The sequence below is a fragment of the Sminthopsis crassicaudata genome, chromosome 3, assembly GCF_048593235.1.
Source record: "Sminthopsis crassicaudata isolate SCR6 chromosome 3, ASM4859323v1, whole genome shotgun sequence".
Classification (NCBI taxonomy): Eukaryota; Metazoa; Chordata; class Mammalia; order Dasyuromorphia; family Dasyuridae; genus Sminthopsis; species Sminthopsis crassicaudata.
This window is the reverse complement of record NC_133619.1, coordinates 596,811,845-596,835,508: the sequence shown is the minus strand read 5'-3', so window position 1 is coordinate 596,835,508 and position 23,664 is coordinate 596,811,845. Positions and strand designations below refer to the sequence as shown.

Genomic DNA, 23,664 nt, shown 5'->3' with positions numbered 1-23,664 from the left:
GATCAAAGGGAGACAATATTTGCAAAAAACGTAGCATAGTACTTGGGACATAATAAATACTTCATAAACGTTAGCTATTATTATTGCTATAGTGGTTATTGTTGCTCTTTTTGTGAGGATAAAATGAAATATTTGTAAAGCACTTTGCAAAACTTAAAGGGCCAAGTAAATATTGTTATTCTTATGAAAACACCAGGACCAACTTCCAGCTATTTTTAGTGACATATACCAATCCATTGCATTTTTTCTGGTGTGCCCTAAACCCTCCTCTTAGCATGGCCATAGTCTAAAATTCCCCATTCTATCCACTTCCGCAGCAAGAGGACCCAAGGGAAGCATCTCATGCCCCTGTAATTCAAATCTCTTCTCAGCTAAACTCTCCGTGTCCATTCATCTGCCACATCCACATTACCAGCCGTGATCGCCATATTTGAAGAGAGTTGTTATATAGAAGAGGAATTTGTTCAGTTTGGCAGAGAGGCAAGGGCGGAGTGGGGAGTGACTGAGAAGAAGACTTAAGCTTGATTGGAGAAATATTTCTTAATCATTTGAGCTGTCCAAAAGGGAAATGTGCTGTCTTGGGAGAGAGTGAGTTCCCCATCACTGAGGTCTTCAAACAGAGTCTCATACATCACTTAGTGGGGAAGTTATAGAGGGGGATTCCTATTCAGGCCTGGGCTGAATTTGACCTCTGAAATACTTTCCAGTCCTGAGATAGACTGAGTTCAGGCTATTAAAACACAAATAAATTATAGCTTCCATTCCAGGTGTTATTTATAAAGGTTGGAAACACCTCACAAATGTTTTTGTTTTAAAAAGTTGTTCGTGCCTTATAGATAGCCCTGTGAGGTGGATGCTATTATTACCCCCATTTTATAGATAGAGAAACTAAGGCTGGGAGAGGCTGAGGGATTTGCCTAGAGTTACACAGCTAGTGAGTGCCTAAGGCAGGTTTTGAATCCAGTCTTTCCTGGCCCTATGCAATTTGGTACTATCTAGCTGCCTTCTAACCAGATCTGAAGGCAAGTAAGACTGAAGTGGAAGAAAGGCTGTCTACCAGGATCCTGGCCTTGCCCATGGACATGCATATTTGTGTCCCCCATACACACAAATGTTTTCATCCACGGGGTCTGACCATCTAACCAAGGGAGATTGTGCATGATTGTGCATCATTCCAGTCACTGCCACGACAACAAGAAGAGGACCCAAGGGAAGCACTTCATGTCCTTGTGATTCAATTCTCTTCCTAATACGCTAACTGGCCTGGGGATGTTATGGCTTCCATTAGGGCTAAGTTCAACAGAAATAATTTCTGTGACTCCCATCTCCCCTAACACTCAATTGAATCTTCAAGTACCATAATTACTGATTAAAGATTTGACTCCCTTCCCCCCCACCCCAAATTTGACTCCCACCCCCCACCTATGCTAAAGGCAGACTTAACCTCCCAATTTGGTCAAGACTAGCCTTGATAGAAATGAAATCAATCACCTCCTTCCAATCCTTAGACAGGTGGAGGACTGGGGGAAGTGTGTATGTGTGGGTGGGGAGGGCAGAACATTACACACATCTTCAGATGTGGTCACTATTTCCATTGGATTTATTGAGCTATTTTTTTAGCCTTTTTTTTAAAGTACAGTTTTCCTTTGTTACAAGAGCAGGCTCACTAGAGGAGAGTTAGGGTGGGTACATTCAGAAATAATTGTGATGTAAAAAAAAGTCAATAAAATGTTAAAATAAAAATAAATGAGTGAATGAATGTTTAAAAAAAGAAAAGGTAGCAGCTTGATTTCATGGGAGCGGGATTGGGATTTGGAGTCCTAGGTTTCTATGCCAGACTTTCACATACCAGATGACCTTCAGCTAGTCAGAACCACATGGAACAGAACCTGTGGGTGGATGTGTTCCGGGGGCAATATGGGGCAGCCCATGGACCTGCTAAGGAGGAGGACCATCTGGGTAACCATAAAGCTCCCAAATGCTTGCTGAGCATCATCAGTATTGGTTTACTAACCCCAAGGTAATAGAAGAGCATGATAGAAAGCTTTGATGGTGGCTTCTCTTGGAAATGGACTTGGTACCAAGCACCTAGCCATGTATGAGTGATCTGTTCATTGGAATAGACAAATAGGTGGATTAGGTGGCTTATGGATCTCAAAGATGGTCTGGGTTTAGTGAAAGTTGATGAAGGGCCCTGCTTGGGATAGAGGAATGCTTTTGTGATGGTCATTCTGAAATTCTATGGGAATCCCTTGCCACTAGCTAGCCTCGAAGCCTAGAAGAAAAATAATAAACATTATAACTTTTACACAGTATTTTAAGATTTGTAATATACTTTATTGATGTGATTTCATTTGAGACACACTAAGCTTAGTATAGTGCCCAAAACATAGTAATTGCAAGTTGATTTGCTCAGCAGTCCTATGAGCTAGGTTTAATAGGTATTATTATCTCTATTTTACAGATGAAAAAATTGAGGCTTGGAGAGATTTAAGTGACTTTGGGTGGTAGAATATTGGAGTTGAGCTTTGAATTCAGGACTTTATAATTCCACAATTTTTGATCCCCAAAACCACATTGCTTGTCTACCAATGTTGGAAAAGCCTGGACAGAGTTTGGAGTAAAGTCTACTGTTTTTGATACAGGGTGGCAAAGTAGTGAGTGGCTACCTTGTTTATTGATACAGGGAAGCAAAGTAGTGAGTGGCTACCTTGTTTATTTTCTCAAGTAGTTCCACAAACTGGAAAGGAAGACAGCTGATTTCTGAAAAGGGAAAGGAAATAATCACTGTCAATCCTAAAGAACACCCTAGCCTGTCTTCCTATGAGACTGCCTAGAGGTATAGATAAAAGCAGAAGGTGAGCCCAGATCTTCATGCCTGTGTCATCTCCATTGATCCTTATCCTATGATCATGGAGCTGAGGGTGCTAGAAGGAAGAGAAAAAAAGGAACAGGGGAGGGGCAGTCCTGGTTGGAGGAGAACTGAGTGGCTTGTGGAAAGTCTGGTGACTTGGGTGGTTTTCCTTATGTGTCTCCTTTCGTGTCACCCAATATTATGTGCATTCTCAAGGACTCTTGTAAATTGGGCTGTGCTGAGAGGTGCCTGAGGTCTTAAGCACAGAGAATACTACAGGGCTGGACTGTGATGGATAAATCTGTCATAGTCAGTGACAGTTGCATTCTTGGATGATCTTTCTGAACCCAGCTTCCCTCTCAAGTGGGCCTTAATTTACAGGATCTTGACAGTCAGCAGTCATGGGACTCTTAATAGGAAAGACCTAAAGTTTTCCCTCTCCTTTTTAGCAGACTTGTCACCGATAGATAGATAGATAGATAGATAGATAGATAGACAGACTTTGCATGAATCATCTCTCTTTAAGTGGTACTGCCAAAAAAAAAGCCCGCCAACTGGGGAGCCAGTCACTCTGGACTTCTCAATGCTGCAAGAGTCGACTACAATGCTTTGCATGTTACAGGTGCCTAATAAATATCTGTTGAGTTGGATGCCAACAGATTGGGAGGCTGGGGTCCTCCTCAGGCAATTCTTTTTTTCTGAGGCAATCAGGGTTAAGTGACTTGCCCAGAATCACAGAGCTAGGAAGTATTAAGTGTCTGAGACCAGATTTGAACTCAGGCAGTTCTTTGAAAAGCTCTCAGGATCTTCTGAAATGGGTTGGTATAGGAACCATTGATGGGGAACAAAGGGAGAGTGAGAAGAAACAAATAGGTTGGCCTACAAGAAACCAGTTTGCCAAAGCAGACATCCTGGTTAGGAAGCCACCTCTGCTAAAGTGCCGAGGACTCAATTCTTCAGGTTGGAACATGTGGGGGGCTGCTCTCCCAGGCTGGGAATTGCTCAGTGACCTGAAGCAAATATCTTTCCCTTAGCTGCTGTCCTAGCTGCTTGTGAATCCTGCATTATCTTGTAGGGAAAAGCTCATCATCTCAGAGGCCTTTTCCTTCTGCTCCCTAGAATGGGATGCTTTTTTATCTACATTATCTGGATACTGGAAATGAAGAGTGATAGAAAATATAGAGGAATGAACTCAGGGAGACCTCACTTTGACATCAGCTGTCTGCTGTCTGCAAGCAAATCATTTGATTTCTCAATACCTCCAGATGACTCTAAGACTAAAGCACAGATAATTGCCTATCTTCATCAGGAGAGGGAATTTCCTCATCAGGAGTTCCTTACATCAAGTACAGATGCCTCACCCCAACCCCTTTTCCCTCTTAAAAAATCATCCCAAAATGATATATTTAGCATAGTACCTGGCATACGTTCAGTCATTTTAACATAATCCAACTCATTTGGATTCAAAGATACTAGAGTGATTTGTCATTTCCTTGTCCAGCTCATTTTACCGATGAGGAAACTGAGGTAAACAAGGTTAAGTGATTTTCTCAGAGTCACACAGTTAACAAGTATCTGAGGCCAGATTTGAGCTCAGGATGATGATTGTTCTCTAACCATTGCACCACCTAAATGCCCACCTGGCTCATAGTAAATGATTAATAAATGCCTGTGGACTGCCTCCCAAAGTAATGAGCTTCCATCACCAGAAGTCTTCCAGTATCAGATGACAACTTATTGGGGATGTTACAGTCAGTCAGTCCATAAGCACATATTAAATCTCTCCTGTGTGCCACATTAAGTTCTGGGAAATCCTGCTCTGGGGATTTATGGAGTGGAGTCCCATTCAGAACCACATTGAAATCTATTACATCCATCTAGGACACTTGCTCCTAGGGGGAAAGGAGCAGAAGAAACATGATTATTGCCAGACACCCAAACTCTTCCCTCCAACTGGTGTTGACAGCTCTAATTCCACATCCTTGATCAGGAGTTTTGTGTCTCTTTAAACATGTTGAATCTGTTTGGCAAGTAGAGAAAGGGAGGTGCCAAAAGGAGAAATCACTCACTTAGGACAGGGCTCTTTTCATCTGAGAAATGTTTGCATGACCCTAGGTATATAGGATATAAAATGGGTACACAAATCAAATATTTACTGATAATAAAGCATAATTTTGTGCCCCACACATTCAATTACAAGATCCCAGGGATCCACAGTTTAAGAAGCTGGGGCCTAGGATACTCTACAAACATGGAGCAGGGAGACAAATATCCCATTTATGGAAATCCTTAAAGGTCTAGGTCATGTTCCGCCTCCTCCAGGAAGCAGAGCCAGATTATTTTGTTCCTCAGAAAACCAATTCTGGTATAAATAGCCTACGTCCCAACACCCAGCCTGTGATAATATATCCTCTCAGCCAGATGGGGAGCATCTCAGGGCTTGGGCCCTCGACTTCCTCACTGTCTTCAATCTAGTGCCAAAATGGGGGTGGGGATGGGAGAGAGGGCAAGAAGCTGGCACACAGCGGGTGCTTTGTAAATATTGTGCTTCTGGAGGTTGGTGCGGGTGCCTCTGTCCCACAGCTGTTAACAATGAGACCACACTTCTCTGAGCAGAGACAGAGATTGCTAGGATTCACCCATGTTTACAAATGCCTTTCAAGTCCTCTGGAGAGAGAATATCTCTAAGGAGAAAGTTTCCTTCCTTGGGGTAGGGCCAGGGCAGGGCAGTGCTAGAGAGTTGTGTGTGTCTGTATTTGCCTGTTTCTCTGTGTGTGTCTCATATAAATGTATGTATGTGTGTCTGTTTCTGAATTTCTGCATGTATGTGTTAGAAGATACCCAAGAGACTTCCCAGACTATTTCTGTTTTGAGGTGAGAGTTCAATAGCCCTCATTTTCTTTTAACCAGCTGGGTCTCCCTCATTGTTTAGGAACTCTTCTGGACTTCAGGGGGGAGCCTGAGCTATTCCCTGGGCTTTTCTCCTGAGGATGAAAACTCTGCTTTTCAGATTCCAACAGCCTCTTTTCCTTTTCCCCAAGAGAGACAGCTGATAGAACAGCCAGAGGCAGGAGACCTAGATTCTGGCCCAAGCTTTTCAGCCAACTCACCGTGTGACGGTGGTCCAGTCCCTTCTCTCTGGAGCATCAGTTTCATCCTCCAGAAACTGTAAAGTGCTAGGCAGACATAAGCCTAACCCACACCTATGAGCTCATGGATCCAGTGAATTAAAGAAACAATATTAATAATCCTTCACTCAAGTCCTCCTCCAATGCCTCGTGGAGGTGGAGCTGACCTTGAGTTTTCAAAGCTTTGCCAACGGATATCTCATTCTGGCAGGGCCTACCCAGTTGAAAAGGCTCCTCGTGGGGGCTCGGCAATGGGCTGTGAGGCTCTTGTCTGAGTACCAACCCGTCTAGGTTCAAAGGAGCTCATCACCAGCTGATTGGGCCCCAGGAGATAAATTATTACAGTCCCAGCAATGACAACCTGCCCAAAGGGTGTACATTCTGCAGAGGAGAGACAGCCCCCATACTTATGAAACCAGGGATCCTTAAAGCACTTAGTGTGTGTGTACAGTGTATGCACACACAATTATTGCTATTCTTATTTTTTACTATGTGTTAGGCACAGAGATAAGCCAATACAAATACAAGCAAAAAAGCAGCAGCCCCATTTCAAGGAATTTAAATTCTATTTGGGTGGGGGGAGAAGGATAATCCCTAAAAGGGAGCTTGAAAGCTGGGGAAGAAAATATGAAATCTTCGGTCTGATAGTTTGGATCCTGACTACCTTTCCGGTCATATTACTCCCTTTCAAAATGGCCTGCTGACTGGTTCCCTATATCTGCATTTAAGTTCTCACCTGTGTGCCTTTGCTCACATTGTCTGCTGGACTTGGAATGCACCCCCTTCTCACCTCTATTTCCTAGAATGCCTTGCTTCCTGCAAAGCTCAGCTCAGTTTCCCCCACCTACTGAAGGTCATTCCTAATCCCAATTATTAGCACTTTAACTCTTTAAGTTACTTTGTATTTACCATCTGGGTCCATGTCATATTCCTTCCATGGAACTTAAGCTCCTTATGGGCAGAGAATCCAAGGTCCCCGGATTCTAAATCCACTCTCATTTAAGTGGAAATGTGTGAAAAGAGTCCTTAGCTAGGAATTAGGGAAGCTGAGTGGTCTCTTGTCAGAGGTACAATGGGAAGGACTCTTTGGGTAGGGATCGGACCAGGTGCTCTTTGAAGCCCATTCTAGCCACAAGAGTCTGTAATTTTATGCCTGGATGGTCTCTAGGACATCCGTCCCCTCTCTCAGATCACAAACCCTATGAGGGTTGGCCGGGTGTTTCCAGAATGGTTAAGGACCTAAAGGTAAATGGGGATTGAGGGAAGGATCTGGGAGTTTTTAGCTTGGAAAAGGCTGAAAGACACAGTAAGGGTCTTGGAGCATTTAGAGTGCTTCATATAGAACCCAGATTCGACTAAGTGGAAGCAAGGAGTGGGATGTGCAAAAAGGCAAATTTGGGTTGGAAATCAGATAGAGATAATTTAACAATTAGCTACCCAAAATGGAATAGGCTGCCCCGAAAAGGAGTGTGGTTGTTCCTCCTCACAAGTGAATTCTCACTTGTCAATAATGTAGAAGAATCGAATGCTGAATTTGTAGTTCAAACCTGATTTCAGATCCCACCTCAGGCATGAGCCTCAGTTTCTTTGGCTATAAAATGGACCATTTCTCAAAACAATGTTCCTGGGATTTAACCACTTCACTTTCACCTCTTCTTTTCTCTTTCCTGACAAGAAGCCTTGTGCCCTATATCAGCCCTAACTTTCTCCCCCAGTTTTCAAGCTCCCCTTTAGGTGTTATCCTTCTAACCCCACTAGAATTTAAACTCCTTGAAATGGGACTTTGTATTGGCTTATTACAGCACCTGAGACATAGTAAATCCTTAACAAATGCTCTATCTAGCTACTATCATCTATCTGATCTTTAACAGTAGCATCTATCACCTCCTAGAGTTGTTACGAGGCTCAAAAGTGCTTGTAAAAGACTTTCAAACCTTCAAGCGGCATACACACTCACATACACAGAGGTATATGTATATCACACAAAGGTGCAGCATAAGTATCATGTACTTCTATGTATGTGCTATGTACACATGTAAATATATGTGTATCTACACACACATGTATTGTGCTTATACATTTGTATGGCTATATATGTACCTATATGTAAATATGAACCATTATCACTCTTAGGAGGAACTCTTGACTAGGTCTGGGTGCTTCTAAACTCCTTCCCAATTCTTAGATTTTCTGATTCTCTCTGAATATGTCTGCCCACCGCTGATCTCGGTGTTCAGGGTCGGTTTAGATCACTGGGGTTAATGGCCATATTGACTCTACTCGTACCCTTGGCTCACCTCCTTTACAAGAGGCTGTTACTGGAACTGGACTTTGGTGTCTCTCTCTCTCTCTCTCTCTCTCTCTCTCTCTCTCTCTCTCTCTCTCTCTCTCTCTCTGTGTGTGTGTGTGTGTGTGTGTGTGTGTGTCTTTGTCTCTGTCTCTCTGTCTCTGTCTTTGTCCCTGTCTCTCTATCTCTGTCTCTGTCTTTGTCTCTGCCTTTTCCATTTTTCTGTCCCTTTCTGCCACGGGAGATAGCAATTTTGTCCTAACTTCTTGCATTCCTGCCAATCGCATTAAGTGAAGGACTCCCATAGGCTCTTTGAATCCCTACCATACGGGGTACCATATCTACTGAAAGATCCCCTGGGCATACTTGTTCTATAAAGTCAAGTCAAGTTAAGTCAATAAACATTTAAGTGTCTACTGTGTGCCAGCTACTGAAAAGACTTTCCTGGGCCAAGAAAGTGATGATTTAGAGGTAATTGATATATTCAGAGACCCAAAGAGCTATCATAGTGAAGAGAAATCAGTATGGACCATGCTTGGTCCATAGAACAGGAAGAAGTTACCAAGAGGCAGAATGATATCAAAACCTACTTTTTAACAGGTGGAGCTGTACTGGCAGAAGTACTGTTGGTTAAAAAGTAGTAGATCTGCGGATAGAAGCCAGCTGTCCACTCTGAAGAGGAAGATGTAGAAGGGCCATTCATAAGTTGGATTCTGTGGTCCCTTTCATATATAAGATGCTATGATTTCCTTCTCCATTCTCTCTAGATTGAGGGGAAACTTCCTGAAGGGGCAGCTGAAGCCCATATTTAGGGAAAGGAGCATCAGAGTATCCCCACCTGGTAGAAGTATTCTTTCCCCCCCCCCATTCACCCCCACCATCCAGTGCCAAAGACCTCTGGGTTCAAAGATTTAGAGCTGAAAGGAATGTTAGAGGCCATTGAGTCAGGTGAGGAAATTGTTTTACCTAGGGATGGAACAGCAAGTGTCTGAGATGGCATTCAAACCCAATTCTTCCTGACCTCGAGTCTAGTCCTCTGCATCCCTCCACATTGTCTCTGTTCCTTTCTGGGCTGGGTTCCAGCTTTAAAATCTAGGGCTCGGGATCAATAAGCTTGTCTCCAGCACTTAGCCTGTACCTTGCCCATCTGCTGCCTTTGGTAGTCCTTAGGGAGTCTGCCAGGCTTGGGGTAGAGGTAATGTCCCCAGGTTGGGGGTTGGGAGATTATTTTTGGACCATTTCCCTGGCCATCTGTTTGGGAGGGAGCCTCAGGCTCAGGTTTCGAGGTGGGGTCAGGTGCCTAGCAAATAGGAAAAGGAAAAGGAAACTACTTTTGTCTTGGGGCTCAATAGCCAAGGGAGAGTGATTTCCCTTTTGCTCTGGGCCTGGGTCCAGAGCCCAAGTGTGGGGCCACTCAGTGGTGCCCTTAGTTCAGGTGCCTCAGAGATGGAGGAGGGGCAGATGGCACAGGGTTGGGGGGAGAAGCAGGGAGGGAGTTTGAATTTCAACATTGCCCACTTTGCCATATATCCCCCTCCCTTTAAAATCTGGTTGCCTATGACAACCTGGCATATCATTTTCTTTTTATATTATTCTTAGGCCCTTCGTTGCCATAACAACCGAACAATGCTTTTAAATATAGCAGTTAATTTTTCAGGCTGAGGCAACAGAGTTCTAACCCGTCCAGGAGGCAGACAGCTGTTTTGTCTCCTGTCATTTAAGACCCCCCCCAGCCAGGCCAAATGCCTAACTTTAATGCCCTTTGAGACCTAAGCACTCCCCCAAGGTGTGCTCTGGGACGGCTGATATCCAGGGTCATACTGACATTGCATCTGAGAAGAAAGTCCCAGGGGGACAGAGAGTTGGGAGGGAGCTTCTTCTCTGAAAATCCCCAAGAAGTGTTCCAAGCCCATCTATCCCATCGCCCCGGCCCTCTCTGAATTATTGATTTTAAATATCCAGTCAGAATCATAGAATAGCCTGTACTCCTCCCTCCTCCCCTTGGATCTTCCTTTTCCCACAGATGTCGAGCTCATCAGTCATAAATCATAGATCGCTGCTGGAGAGCCAAGGGCCCAGCAGGCCAGAGAACAATTGGAGATGAGCCCCTGGGCAGGAAAGAGCCAGTGGGATGAAGCTGGTGTCAGGACTGGTGCCATGGAAGAGGAGAGAGTGGAGAACAGAGTAGAAAGGCAAGCTCCAGCTTGCTTTTCTGGGAACGAGAGAAGAGCTAAAATCCTGGAAGCTCTGGAAGAGTCCTCTCCAGCTCCCAGCCATAAGCTTTGCTTCGGGGGATTGGAAATCCTAGCTTCCCAAGCCCCAACCGGCCCATCTCTGTAACCAAGGGGAGGTCTATTCCCACAAATATTTATTAAATACCTACTGTATACTTATCCCTGCCAAGACTGAACATCTCAGAGTTGTAATGAGCTCTCAAAGGTCATGCAGTCCCTCCTCATCCCAAGGGGACTTCCCATCCCCCAGCCTTTGCTTGAAGACCTCCAGTAATGGAGAGTTCACTGCCATCAGAGTCTGTCCATTCAATTTTAGAAAGCTATAATTGTTAGCAGTTTTTTTCCTTATGTTGCGTTAAAACCTGCCTCTCTGTAATGTCCACAGCATTGTCTAAGGCTCTGTCTTCTGCAGCCAAATTCTTCATGGCTTTAAATACTTGAAGATAGTAGTCATGTGGTGGATAGAGCTCTGGGTTTGAATCCTACCTGAAACACTTACTATTTATATTCCACCTTCTGCAAGAGACATTTCTTGATTCCCCTAATCACTAATGCTTTCCTTTTGAGAATACATCCAATTTTTTCTGCAATAGATCTTGTTTGTGTGTGGTTGTCTGTATGTTGTCTCCCCCAGTAGACTGACAGCTCTTTCAGAGCAGTGACTGTTTTGGTCTTTCTTTGTATCTCCAGTGCTTAGCACGGGGCCTGGAACACAGTAGGTATTTAATAAATGCTTTTTCTTGTTGTGTGTTCCTGGGAAAGTCTTTTAACCTCACTGGACCTCACTTCTCATCTGTAAAAGGAGGGGGTTGGTCTCAGTGACTCAGAAGACCTTTTCCAGCTCTAAATCTACAATCTGATGATTTCACTCTGATACATGTTTCCCAGAATGTATTAGCCCTGTATGATCTTCCCCTGGCATGATTTCTAGCCTGTTCTTCAACTTGGGTAATCTCCTCATACACAGTCCTAAGAAGAAGGAGGGGGAGGGAGAGGAGGATAGGGAGGAGGAAGGAGAGGAAAGAAAGAGAATGAGAGAATGAAACAAAAGAGGAAAAAGGAAGGAAGGAAGGGAGGGAGGGAGGAAGTGGGGGAGAGAGAAAGAGAGAGAGAGAGAGAGAGAGAGAGAGAGAGAGAGAGAGAGAGAGAGAGAGAGAGAGAGAGAGAGAGAGAGAGAGAGAGAGAGAGGGAGGGAGGGAGGGAGGGAGGGAGAGGGAGGGAAGGGAAGAAGGAAGGAAGGGAGAGAGAAAAGGAAAAGAAAAAAGAAAGAGACTGTTTCTAGTCTCAGGATGAATTGTGGGGCAGAGGAAGACACAGGGCATCAGGCCTGGGCTTGAGCCCCCTCAAAAGCTTAGCTCTCTAGGTCCCTGTAAGTGCTGGCATTCACTGCTTCTCTGACCCATGAACCAACTCTGATTTCACCATCATGCATCTAATGTTTCTGTCAGCACTGAAGCATATGCTCTGGTAGGAATTTCTAACAGATCTTCTTGGGGGCAGATCTCACTCCTGAGCTCATTTGAGTCATACCATTTCTTTCTCTTTCCATTTACACTGCTTTCTCTGACCCAACTAAACTCCAGTACAAGTCAGCTAATCAATTTCTCTATAGTCTAGCACTTATTGGGCTATTTAGCACTTATGGTGCCCTGGACACAGTATCTGGGGATACAAAGATCAAAATAACAACAGTGCCCTCTCTCAAGGAGTTTCCCATTCTATCTATTCTATTTGTGTACATGAATAAGTTAATAAGACAACACAACTTGTTTTGGTCCTTCCTTTCTCAATCAATATTTATTAAGTGCCCACCCTGTGCCAGGCAACAGAAGCAACAGACAGTCCCTTCCTTCAACGAGCTTACAATTTAATGTCTTGCTTCTCATTTCTCTCTATGCAAAGAATGCTCTCTCTCTACTCTCTCTCTACCTCTTTACCTATTACTATCCACCCTATAGACAATACTCTCAATTCTAGCAAACGATTATAGCTCCGATGATGTGGAGCTGGAAGGGACGATGATGACTTTCTATACCCAATCCCTCTTTCTAAAGGGAAGGAATTGAAGGCAGGACATGTGATATGGTCTGTCTCTCCGCGTATCTATCCATTCTTCTGTGTCACTGTCTAACAATCAGAGCTGTCCAAAAAAGGAATGAACTGCTTTGAGAAGTAGTAGTTTCCTTTCACTACAAGTCTTCAGGCAGATGCTGCACAATGATTTGCCATCAGAGGATCCCACATCAGGATCTGGGAGGGATCTTGGTTAACATTTAATCCCAAGTCCTCCTTTTACAGACAAGGATAGTGAGGCTAGGCCAGAAAGGGCTTACCAAAGATATCTCCAGTAACATGTCAGACGTGGGATTTGAACCCAGGTCCCTGCTGCTCTAAAGGAGACACCTCTTTTGAGTAGTGATGGGAAAAGCTATCCTTCAAGGTCCTATTTAAATCTGAGGCTCTGGGCTATGTCTGTAAACTCCTTTAGATCAGGGCAAGAAGAAATGTGTGATTGCTCAATTGTTTTCAGGGATATATGACTCTTCCTCATTTGGGGTTTTCTTGGCAAAGATACTAAAGTGTTTTGCCATTTCCTTGATCTATCTATCCATCCATCTATCTATTATCTTTATCTATCTCTGCATTTATCTATCCATCCATCCATCTCTTCATCCATCCATCCATCCATTCATCCATCTATCCATCTATCTAACTTATCTACCTACCTATCTATTTATCTATTTATCTATTTATCTATTCATCTATCTGTGGATGAACTCAGGAAAATGAGTCTTCCTAGTTGTACTCTATCCACTGCACCACCTAGCTGTTCCCAGGAGGAACAGGACTTCTCTCCCTGTTCTCCTCTACCCCAGTGTCTCACAAAGGCTGTGACTTAGAAAATATTTGTTGAAGGATTATGGGTGATATTTTGGCTTTATGCCTAACTTTTTCTCCCACAACTTCCCTCTTATTCACTTATTCCTCCATAGACTGGAAAAGGACTCTCTGGCAATAGTTTGTGTAAGACACCCTTGAGTATATGCTCTGGTTTAATGCAGGCAGCACATAGCCCTTGAGCTCAGAGTGGAGCAGGTAAAAAAATGTTTTTGGATTTTATCAGGGGACCTGCATTTAAATCACACTTCTGCTACTGACTGAACTGTGTTATTTCATCTCTTAGTGACTCAATTTCCCCAATTCTCAAATGAGGAGGTTGGACAGGACCGTTTTTACAGTAATTTCTGGCTCCAAATGCATGATCCTATGTTCTCCTGGTTTCTTCAAAGAGTCTAGCTTTGAGAGTCATTAATCCAGGACAAACTCTCTTTTCAGCTGAATGTAAGAAAGCTTCTTGAGGGCAGGAGCTGTTTAGTTCTATGGTAGCTGAATCTTGAATGTATCCACATAAATAGATATAAACATACATACATACATGTACATATCTCCTCTATTAGAACATAAGCTTCTTGAAGGCAGGAATTATTTGTGCTTTTGAGTCTCCAGTGTCTATTACAGTGCCTGGCAAATAATAAATGCTTAATAAATGCCTGTTGATTTTTTTTCCTATATCCCTAGTAAGGGAAGCTAGGTGGAGCAGTGTCTGGAGTGCTGAATCTAGAATTGGAAAATTGTTCAGTCATATTCCAGTCGTGTCCAACTCTTCATAACCCCATTTGGAGTTTTCTTGGCAAAGGTCTCAGAGTGATTTGCAATTTCCTTCTCTAGCTCATTTTATAGATGAGAAAACGAAACTAAACAGGGTTAAGTGACTTGTCCAGGATCACACAGCTAGTAACTATCCAAGGTCAGATTTGAACGTGAATACTTCTGACTCTAAGACTGGCTCTCTGTCCATTGTGCTACCATGCTGATCCATCACTGAGAATGGTATGGGAAATTTCCTGATCAGGTAGTGATGAGTTAGCCTTGAAGGTCCTTTTAGCTCCAGAATTCTGTAATTTACCTCTCTTTCTCTCCCTGAAATCGTCTCTAGAGATTTCTTGGCAAAATCAAAAGCACTGTGTTTATTTGTAGGCATCTATTAAGTTGAAGGATGGATGGTTACATTGAATTGAATTCTGGGGGGGGGTGTTAGCAATGCTCCAGAATGTCCTTTTTCTGACTGTGAGGCAGAGTAGGGGCAGTGTCCTTGTCCTTCAAACAGGGCTCTTGTCTTTACCAACTGTAAGAGTTTGGATGCTTCCTTTGACTGGCACGAGCCTTTATTTCCCTATTAGGAAGATGGGAATAATTACTCCTGACTTTGGGTAAATGAAATTATATATGTGAAAGAGCTTTTGCAATTTCAGAGAGGGAGATGTGGGGAGAATATAAGGAATAAATGTCCCCAAGTAGAATGGGTAGAAAGTATTGATGCTCCTGTTCCCTCTTCTCACTCCCACCCCCTCTTCAAGTAAAGATTGGCTACTTGGAATAATTACTTGGGTACTGATAGAGGGTCTTTAAGACCCTTCTTTTCCAACTTTGAGGTCCTGTGATTTTAAAGAGCCCTGACTAATGTGCAATATTATAGAGACCTGGATTTAGAGCTTGGAGGGAGCCACAGAGGTCATTGATTACATCAAGCCTTACAGATGAGGAAACCGAGGCCCCAGAGTTATAGTTAATAAGAGATCCGGGCAGAGTTCCAACCTAGTTGTTAAGGACTCCAAGCCTCATCCTTATGCGCTTATTAGTTTATCTCCTAGAGAACAGCTCTTTGCCTTTGGGGAAGGGCTCTCCGTCAATGAGATTTTGAACCTTTTGACATACTTCTGGAGGCTGCTCAGCAGCATGTGAGGGGAGGGAAGACAATGGCCTCCAGGGGGGAGGATGGGGAGCCCCTTTATGTCCAGCTTCTGTGGGCTAGTGAGCATCTGATCAGGAATGGACAGGATGCTCCTTCCTTTGAATGGGGCCTGTATCTCCAAGGAGCTGGGATTGTTTGGCAAGGGGGTGGGGTGGGGGGAGTTGGACTGCCTTCCTCCTGGTGTCTGCTGAGAGCGGCTCTTTCCCTCCTCCTAGAGAGGAGATTTCTCCATGACCTAATGCCTCTGGCTGCCAGAAAATGGATCCCGAAGTCTGTCTTGAACTTTCCCTGCTGCGCTGGGTGCCAGCACTTCCTGTCAGCAATCTCTGAGTCAGGTGAAATCACTTCTTCCCCTCTTTGGCCTCAGAACCTCCCAAACAGCTCTTGGCCACTCTCATGCCCCCCACCCCCACAGCAGCCACATGGAGGGTCAGCCTATATTTAGCTCTTTGCAACCTTGCCTCATGCACCAAGCCTCCTCGGCCCTCCTGGGGGATCTGGCCTCTGCTTCCCCTCCCTCTTTCCCACTCTTAGCAGGAGCTGCACTCCCTGTCAGCCTCACAGCTGGGGCCCTCATCAATCTCACCAAATGTTAGAAGCCAAAAAAGGCTTAAAGAGCACACAGGCTGATCCCTGTGCTTTGTGGATGAGGAAACTGAGACCCAGACCTGCTGTGGGATGCACCCAGGGTCACATCCCAAAGCAGTAGTAGAATTGGGACCCCAAACCAGTCCTTCCACGCCCCAGCCACAGGGAAGGCCTCTGGGTTTGGTGGACAGAGGCCTGGACTGGAAGTCTGGACAGCAGGGTTTAATGTGTGGCTTTGACAGGGCAATCAATCTGGTTAGGATTGTGGAGGGCCTCGGGTGCCAGACCAAGGCCTTTCTCCTTTGCTGTGGTGACTTTGAGAACTCCAAAGTTCAAAATGTAAGGCCAGGGAACTATAAAAAGAAGCTTTCCATTGTTTAAGAGATCTGACCTGGCTACTTACCATCTGTCTGTCAGTGAGCTTGGACAAGACTCTTCACCTCTCTGGGGAGACTCTGGGTTTACACGGACTGGGTCCAACCTTGGAGGTTTCTCCCAATTCTTCCTTCGATTCATGCCGTCCCCCAAGATTTTTTTCTGGAGACATCAGAGTCTGACTTGTTTGCCCCCGCCCTTGGCTTCCCCTGGGAAGATTGGAATTTAACTGTCTAGGTCAAAAAAAGAAAAGAAAAAAAAAGAAGGGAAAAGGGGAAAAAGGCCATCAGCTCCTATTGCTGGCACTCAGGTTAACAGTGTGTCAATTGTAGGACACAGTGTTTGTTGTTTTTTAACCCAATGGAACAACACAAAAGGTTTTCACCTTAACCCATGAATGGTCACAATGACTCGCCTTCACTCTGTAGTGAACAATGGAAATCCATTCCAACTTCCAGATGTAAGATGCTTAAAGCCATGTGTTCCCCATAAGCTCTTGGGTTTTCTAGAATCAAGTAACTCTCTACTCTGGGGATCCCACACATGGCATTATGAAGTTGAGACCTCATTGGGTCACCAGAGAGGCAGGTAGAAGGCCCCTGGCGTCAGGAAACTGAGCTAAAATCTGACTTCAGACACTTATTAGCTGTATGATCCTGGGCAAGTCACTTCATTTCTTCCTGCCTCAGTTTCCTCATCTGTAAAATGCAGATAATCTCAGGACCTCCTTTGCAGAGTTGTTGGGAGAATCACAGATAATATTTGTAAAGTGCTTTGCCACTGGAAAGTGCTGTATAAATGCTAAGAGTTATTATTTTATTTCCTCAAATCAACACAGCTCACATAACTTACAACATCACTGAAAGGAACACCCAGATTTGCACTTCCATATCATGGTTCTGTTTGCTATTCCTCAACTCCAGCTCCCACTTGATCTGGGAACTTTTCCATCACTTTACCATTATTGCTACATTTCTCTCTGCTTACATCTCAATAGATGCTGGATAATATATGTAAAACATTTGGCAAAGAGAAAAGCACCTTCTAAATGTCAGCTGTTGTTGCTGGTCCAGGACCCGTGTTCCATCGCTTTCTTTCATCCACTGCCATCTCTGGAATCCCATTATTCCCCGGAGGGTCCCCTGACTATGCAGGCTTCCCTCCAGGGCACTGAGTCTGTGTGCAGTCCTGCATTCCTCTGCTCTCCTTCCCCCTCTTCCCCAAACCTGGGAGATTTCTATCAGTGCCACGGAACTGACTCAGCTACAAGTGATGATGGCCCTGGCCCTCTCAGAGACCACAGTTCAATAAGCAGACGTGCAACTAGGGTATGGCAGTTGGGACTTTGACCCGAGGTGCTAAGTTTCGAGAGTGCCAATGGCTTTTGTAGTCTCTTGGTTGCTTACAAACAGGCAAGCTCAGCACCTAGTTGGGATGAATAATTAGTTATTATAGGAAGCTACCAGATGGTACACACTTCCTCTCTCCTGATATAAGCTCCTCCTTGGCCTAGCCTCACTCCCACTCTCCTTCAACTCCATCCCTACTTCCCGGAACATCTTTTTCTGCTACCCCCGTTGGCCTCTGTTGACCCCAGCCTCCCATTGCTGGTTCCGACCACACTGACCAGAGTGAATGACAGCCAGAAGGAGGTGAGGGTCTCAGGTGAGTCTCGCCCAGTTGTGGGACTTCCAAGCATGGAAGGAAATGCTAAGGTTGCCACACAGTGGTGAGGTCAGACTCCAGGGATCCTAGTGCATGATGGGAGAAGGCTCCCAGAGTCTGCCTGTAATCATAGGCTCTGCAGCAGCTGCTCCAGGCCTTCTTGGCCCCCAGAATTGGCATTTGGAAGGCTTTCTCTCTAAGCAGATTCTCTGGCAAAGCCCGGTCCCCAGAGGAGACTTCCTCAAGCCCAGCTGCCGGCCTGCTAAAGCTCAGGTCTGGGTTTGAGTATGAGAGGACAGGCTGGCCACCACAACCCTTGGGGCCTCAGGGATAAGTCCCAGCCGCCCCTTCCCCAAATTGGGCCTGAGCTGTACCTCGAGCAGGCAGGGATTCTCCCAAGGCTCCACAGACAGGAGGGATGGCCAATGACTTTTGCAAAGTGGGAGGTGCCCTGGCAGAGCCTGGGACAGAGTGACTGCTATGGGGGGAAAGGGGGGATAAGAAAGCAACCAAGTTATTTGGGAGAAGCCACTAAGAAGTCCGTGGGTTCCTGTTTTCTGGAACTGGTGCTGCAGCCACGCCTTCCCTGTCCCACCCCCACACTCTTGTCCCTGCTTAGCTCATTACTCTTTGTCAAAATGTTCTGGAGAAAATTGGAATTGGAAAACTTGCGTTAAGATCCTGCCTCCAGCACAGTGAAAGATCACCAGATCTGGAATTAGCCGGCTTGGGTTTGAATTTCCTGCCACTCACCGGTTGGATGACCTTGGGTTTGTTCCCTAACCTCAGTTTCCCCATCTGTAAAATGGAGCATTGGATCCGATGGTTTCTAAGATTACTTCTGTCTCTATCTTCTGTGACGCTCAAGCACTTTCCTCTCAAAAAGTGGTTTTTAATTTGTAAAATGGAGCTGATAATATGTGCATTCTCTGTCTCACTCTCCAGGGCTGCTGTAAGAAAAGTGCTTAGTGACAAATATGGAAATATGTTTGGGAGAATTTCACATGTTTAACCTATCTTGGATTGCTTGCTGGAGAAGGGAGGAAGGGAGAGGAGAGTGAGAAAAATTTGGATCGCAGGGTTTTGCCAAGGTGAAATATCTTTGCATGTATTTGGAAGCAAACAAAATGCTATTAAAATTTCAAAAAAAAAGAAAAGTGATCGGTAATCTTTAAGTAAGTTTTTCAATAATTTAATCAGTCACTCAAACAATATTTATTTGGGAGAATTTCCATTCAGCATCATTAATGAATGCAAAGAGCATGAGAGGATCTGAGGCTTTGGTTATCAGCTGTGTCCTTAACAGCTGCATGACCTTGGGTAAGATGTTCGGCCTCCCTGGGCCTCAGTTTCTGTGTCTCCAAAATGGGCACATCTCCCCATTCTCCTGGCATCCTTTCTCTTGGTCTACAATCTGAAATGTGACAGACTTTCTGAGTGCTTCCACACACCCCCACAAACACCCACAGGCAGGCACACAGCGACAGGTGCTGTGCACTTAGGGATGGATAGAAATAGTCGTACAGGATGTGAGAAAACAGGAGAGCATTAGGTTGCCTGAGTTACCGATGCCCGGTAGCTCCAGTGCTATCCTGCTGAAGGGAATGGGATCAGAAGTGAGGCTGAAGATCGAATTCAAACAAGCAATGGTAGCCTGGACCTGCAACCCCAGCTTTTCCTCCTCTGCCCCTTGTACTGATACACACTATGGGTCAGGGACAACAGGCCCCAACTGGGACAGAACCAGCACTCATAGACATCTACTGTACACTACAGGAAGGGCACAAAAAGAAACCCCAAACCCCTGCTTCTTCCTGCTCTGAAGCTTCTTCCCCACCCCTTGTCATTTTTTCTTTTTTCTTTTTTTTTAAAGTCTCCTAAACTCATTTCAGCTGAATTCAACACACCTTCCTCTGATTTTCATTAATTAACACTCCACTTCTCCACCATACATCATTGATTGCAGCAGGTCTCTGCACCACTCATACATCACTAACTTTCCTATTTCCTGTCACTCTTAACTCTCCCAGGAGAAATGTCAGTTCAGCTAGCTGCTCCCATAGTCCCATGCGCCCAAGACAGTAACAAAACAACATATTTCTTATGTATTGTGTTCTGGCTTATCTGTGTTTTGCCATGACCTCCCAGTGAAATGTAAGTTCCTTGAGGGCAGAAACTTTCATTTTTGACTCTATTTTCATTGCTTATTATGGTCCCTGACACTTAGAAAATCAGGAGAAGTTTTTTATGACTTGGGCTGAGTCTTGATGGGAGTCCGAGAAGCAGAGGCGGTTTCAGGGCAAAAATGGGGAGACAGGAGAGGGGGAATGAGAAGTGAGGTAGCCTGCCTGGAAGGTAGAGTGTATGAGGGGGAGTCATGTATAATCAATCTGGAAGCTAGGCTCAGTTAGTGACTGTAATTAAAGCTGAATGTAAGCAATTACATAATTAAATTCATGCAGCCCACATACATAGGGATTTCTGATCATGTGGCTTACTACTGAAGAAAGTATCTATCCCTGGGCTCGATGTTCTCCGACGGATTTTCCATCTCTGACCCTGAGTCTATGATTCTAAGGCCCTTCCATCTCTGACTGTTCCAAGGGCCCTCCTAGCCCTCACATTCTATAGGAATCTATAAGAATTCCAGTATAAACCTCCCTGGAATGACTTGAGGGATGCTGGGGAGACTGACCTGCTTTAAAATTATCTTCCCCAATGATGTTTGGGATCGAGCCATCCCTGTGAGATCAGCGATGCTCTCTGAGGTCCCTTATTCAGATTCGGCTGGGGGAAGGGGATCCCATAAATCCCTGGGGTTTCAGGCTTCACGGGACAACACTGGGATTTTTTTTTTTGGACAAGAGTGGGGATGTGCAAACTACGGAGGTGGAATGTCTTGCAAGAAGCAAGCCAGTTTGGCCGAAATTTCATTGAGTAAATGACTGCCAGGGAATTGCAACCTGCTTAAAGAAGGAGGCTGTAAAATCTGGGGCTAGGGTCTCCCAGTCACTACTCATGGTTTTTTGTTTTTGTTTGGGGGATGAGTTAGGGGGATGTTAATTTTTCAAAATTAAAGAATTGGAGGATGGCTTTGTGACAGATGAGGCGTTCTCATCCTTTCTCTCTCTTCCTTGTAGGCCTTTTACAAGCATGGTTGTCTCAGCTTCCAGGAATCTCCAAAACCTCTAGACTATGAGCTCAGCGTTGGCCGTTGGCAGGTAAGAGTCTCTTTGAGTTTCAAGGAATTCTAGGGCAGCAGAAATGCCAGGGGGTCACAGAGGGAGGTAGCAGAGGGTTGGAGAGGAGCTGACTGGGGGAGGGAAGAGAATCTCACTTTGGGGGGCCAGAGCCCAGGATTTCCATATGTGGCAGAGGAAAGACAGCTATCTTTCCCTGGGTGTCCCAAACCTAGAAGGCCAGTCCTGCTGCCAGGAAGGCATCCATGGGGGAAAAGAATAAACTCTGGCCCGGAAATACTAGGTTCTGATCTTGATCCTGCACTAAATCCCCTTGTGTGACTCTAGCAGATTCATTTCTTCTCCCATCTGTAAAAATAAGAGGCTTGGATTAGATGAGGTCTTCCAAGTCCTGACATTCTATGTTCTAATGCTTCCCTCCCCACCATCTCTGATATCCTGTGTTTTAAGAGCTTTCCTAGCTCTGACCTCCTGGGTTCTAAGAGCTTTCCTAGCTCTGACCTCCTGGGTTCTAAGGGCCCTCCCAGATCTGACCTCCTGGGTTCTAAGGGCCCTCCCAGATCTGACCTCCTGGGTTCTAAGGACCCTCCCAGCTCTGACCTCCTGGGTTCTAAGAGCTTTCCTAGCTCTGACCTCCTGGGTTCTAAGGGCCCTCCCAGATCTGACCTCCTGGGTTCTAAGGGCCCTCTCAGCTCTGAGCTCCTGGGTTCTAAGAACCTCCCAGCTCTGACCTCCTGGGTTCTAAGGACCCTCCCAGCTCTGACCTCCTGGGTTCTAAGGGCCCTCCCAGCTCTGACATCCTGGGTTCTAAGGGCCTTCCCAGCTCTGACCTCCTGGGTTCTAAGGGCCCTCCCAGCTCTGACATCCTGGGTTCTAAGGGCCTTCCCAGCTCTGACCTCCTGGGTTCTAAGGGCCCTCCTAGCTCTGACATCCCGGGTTCTAAGGGCCCTCCCAGCTCTGACCTCCCGGGTTCTAAGAACCTCCCAGCTCTGACATCCTGCGTTCTAAGGGCCCTCCCAGCTCTGACCTCCTGGGTTCTAAGGGCTCTCCCAGCTCTAATATTCTGTGTGCTAAGTCCCCTCAGCTCTGGTATGCTATAAATGTGTTTCTCTGCTGCTGCTCTTCTGTTAGCAGATGATCAGGAAGTGTCTGGTAGGCTGAGGGTTCTGTGCCTCTGCCATGGAATGAATGGCTCCAAGCAGGGCATTATTTTCCTGACAGTACAAAGGCAGTTTTGCATTGGATGGCTCTTCCTCTCCTGGCCTTTGGTCTCCTGAGTTGCCGTCCCGTGTAGGAGGTCAGTGGCAGGCTCGTGTGATTGACCTTCCCTAAGAGAGGAAGCCCTCAGCTGCTCTCCTGGTGTTTCCAGAGCTGTATGGGGATCCAAGACCATACCAATAGAATCCTAGAATTCAGAACAAAGTAGCTGGTGATCCCCTGCTCTCTGCCCCGGCTGAATTTCATTCAGCAGAGTATATTTTTGTTCTTGGCAACACATTTTAGGAAGAGCATTGTCAATCTGAGGGGTGTCCCGGGGAAGATGACCAGGATGGATGGGGATTGGAGGCCACACAATGTGATCATCAGTTGAGAAAGTTTGCAGATAATTAGCTCAGAGAAAAGAACGCTTGAGAGGGACACAATAACTGTCTTAAAATATTCAAAGGATTCTCCCACAGAAGAGATGTTGCAGAGACATGATTTTGGCTGGAGATACAGAGGTGTTTCCCAACAGTGAAAACTCCCAAGCTGGAATGCCAGAGCCTAGCAGAATGTTTTGTACACAGTAGGCACATAATAAATGTCAAGTGAATTAAATTGATCACCTGTCTGACCTGACTGCAGGGGATTCTTGGCTGGGGAGAGGTTGGACTAGGTGCCTTTCTACCCCTGAAGCTCCATCACCCTCAGGATGCCTTATCTGCCCTTCCATGCCCTTCTATTGACATGTTTTTTTCGGATGTATTAAGCCTTCCCAGAAATGAAAAGTCAGCCTTCCTTCTGCCTGCCAGTCTGGGCTTACCAGCTTATCTGATGGCTCAGTCTGGCTCCTGTCCCTGGGAGCCAGGTGTAACCCCGGGGCTGTTCCCCTCCTGTCTGTGTCCCAGGCAAGTCTAACTCTTGGCTCATAAGAGATTTCTGCTCAGTTTTGCTCTCTGCCATCAGTTTCTGTTGTTTGGATCTCAGCCCACATCTCTAAAATCAAGGCCTGTGGGCCCTAGCAAAGACCATTTGCTTCTTGGTCCCTTTTAGCAGCCTCGGGAAGGTAGATCCTGGCCCTGACCTTGACCTTGACTTGACTCACGAGGTTCTGTATCAGGCCCTCCTCAGGTGAAAAGAAAACAGATGGAGCTACATAAGTGTGCACACAATTCAGAGCTTACCTGAAAGGGATAGATGCCCTTCTTCGTGTGCTGCCAACTTGGGGATGGTGAAATGAATCCCTGGGGAGGAATCTCCCTCCCTGACTCGACTCGCCCAGCTGCTCTCCTAAGGGCAGTAGGATCCCAGGGGTTGCCT

At 45.5% G+C, this 23,664-nt stretch overlaps 1 protein-coding gene across 5 annotated transcripts in view; it reads left to right on the top strand.

Annotated features, from left to right (window-relative positions):
• The window catches only part of HIVEP3 (HIVEP zinc finger 3), a 617,086-nt gene that overhangs the window by 393,320 nt on the left and 200,102 nt on the right, over positions 1 to 23,664 (top strand). For all 5 annotated transcript variants that reach the window (XM_074305463.1, XM_074305462.1, XM_074305461.1 and 2 more), the window contains exon 3: positions 21,085 to 21,165. The gene's annotated coding sequence lies outside the window, so the exon portion shown is untranslated. The remainder of the gene's footprint in view (positions 1 to 21,084; positions 21,166 to 23,664) is intronic.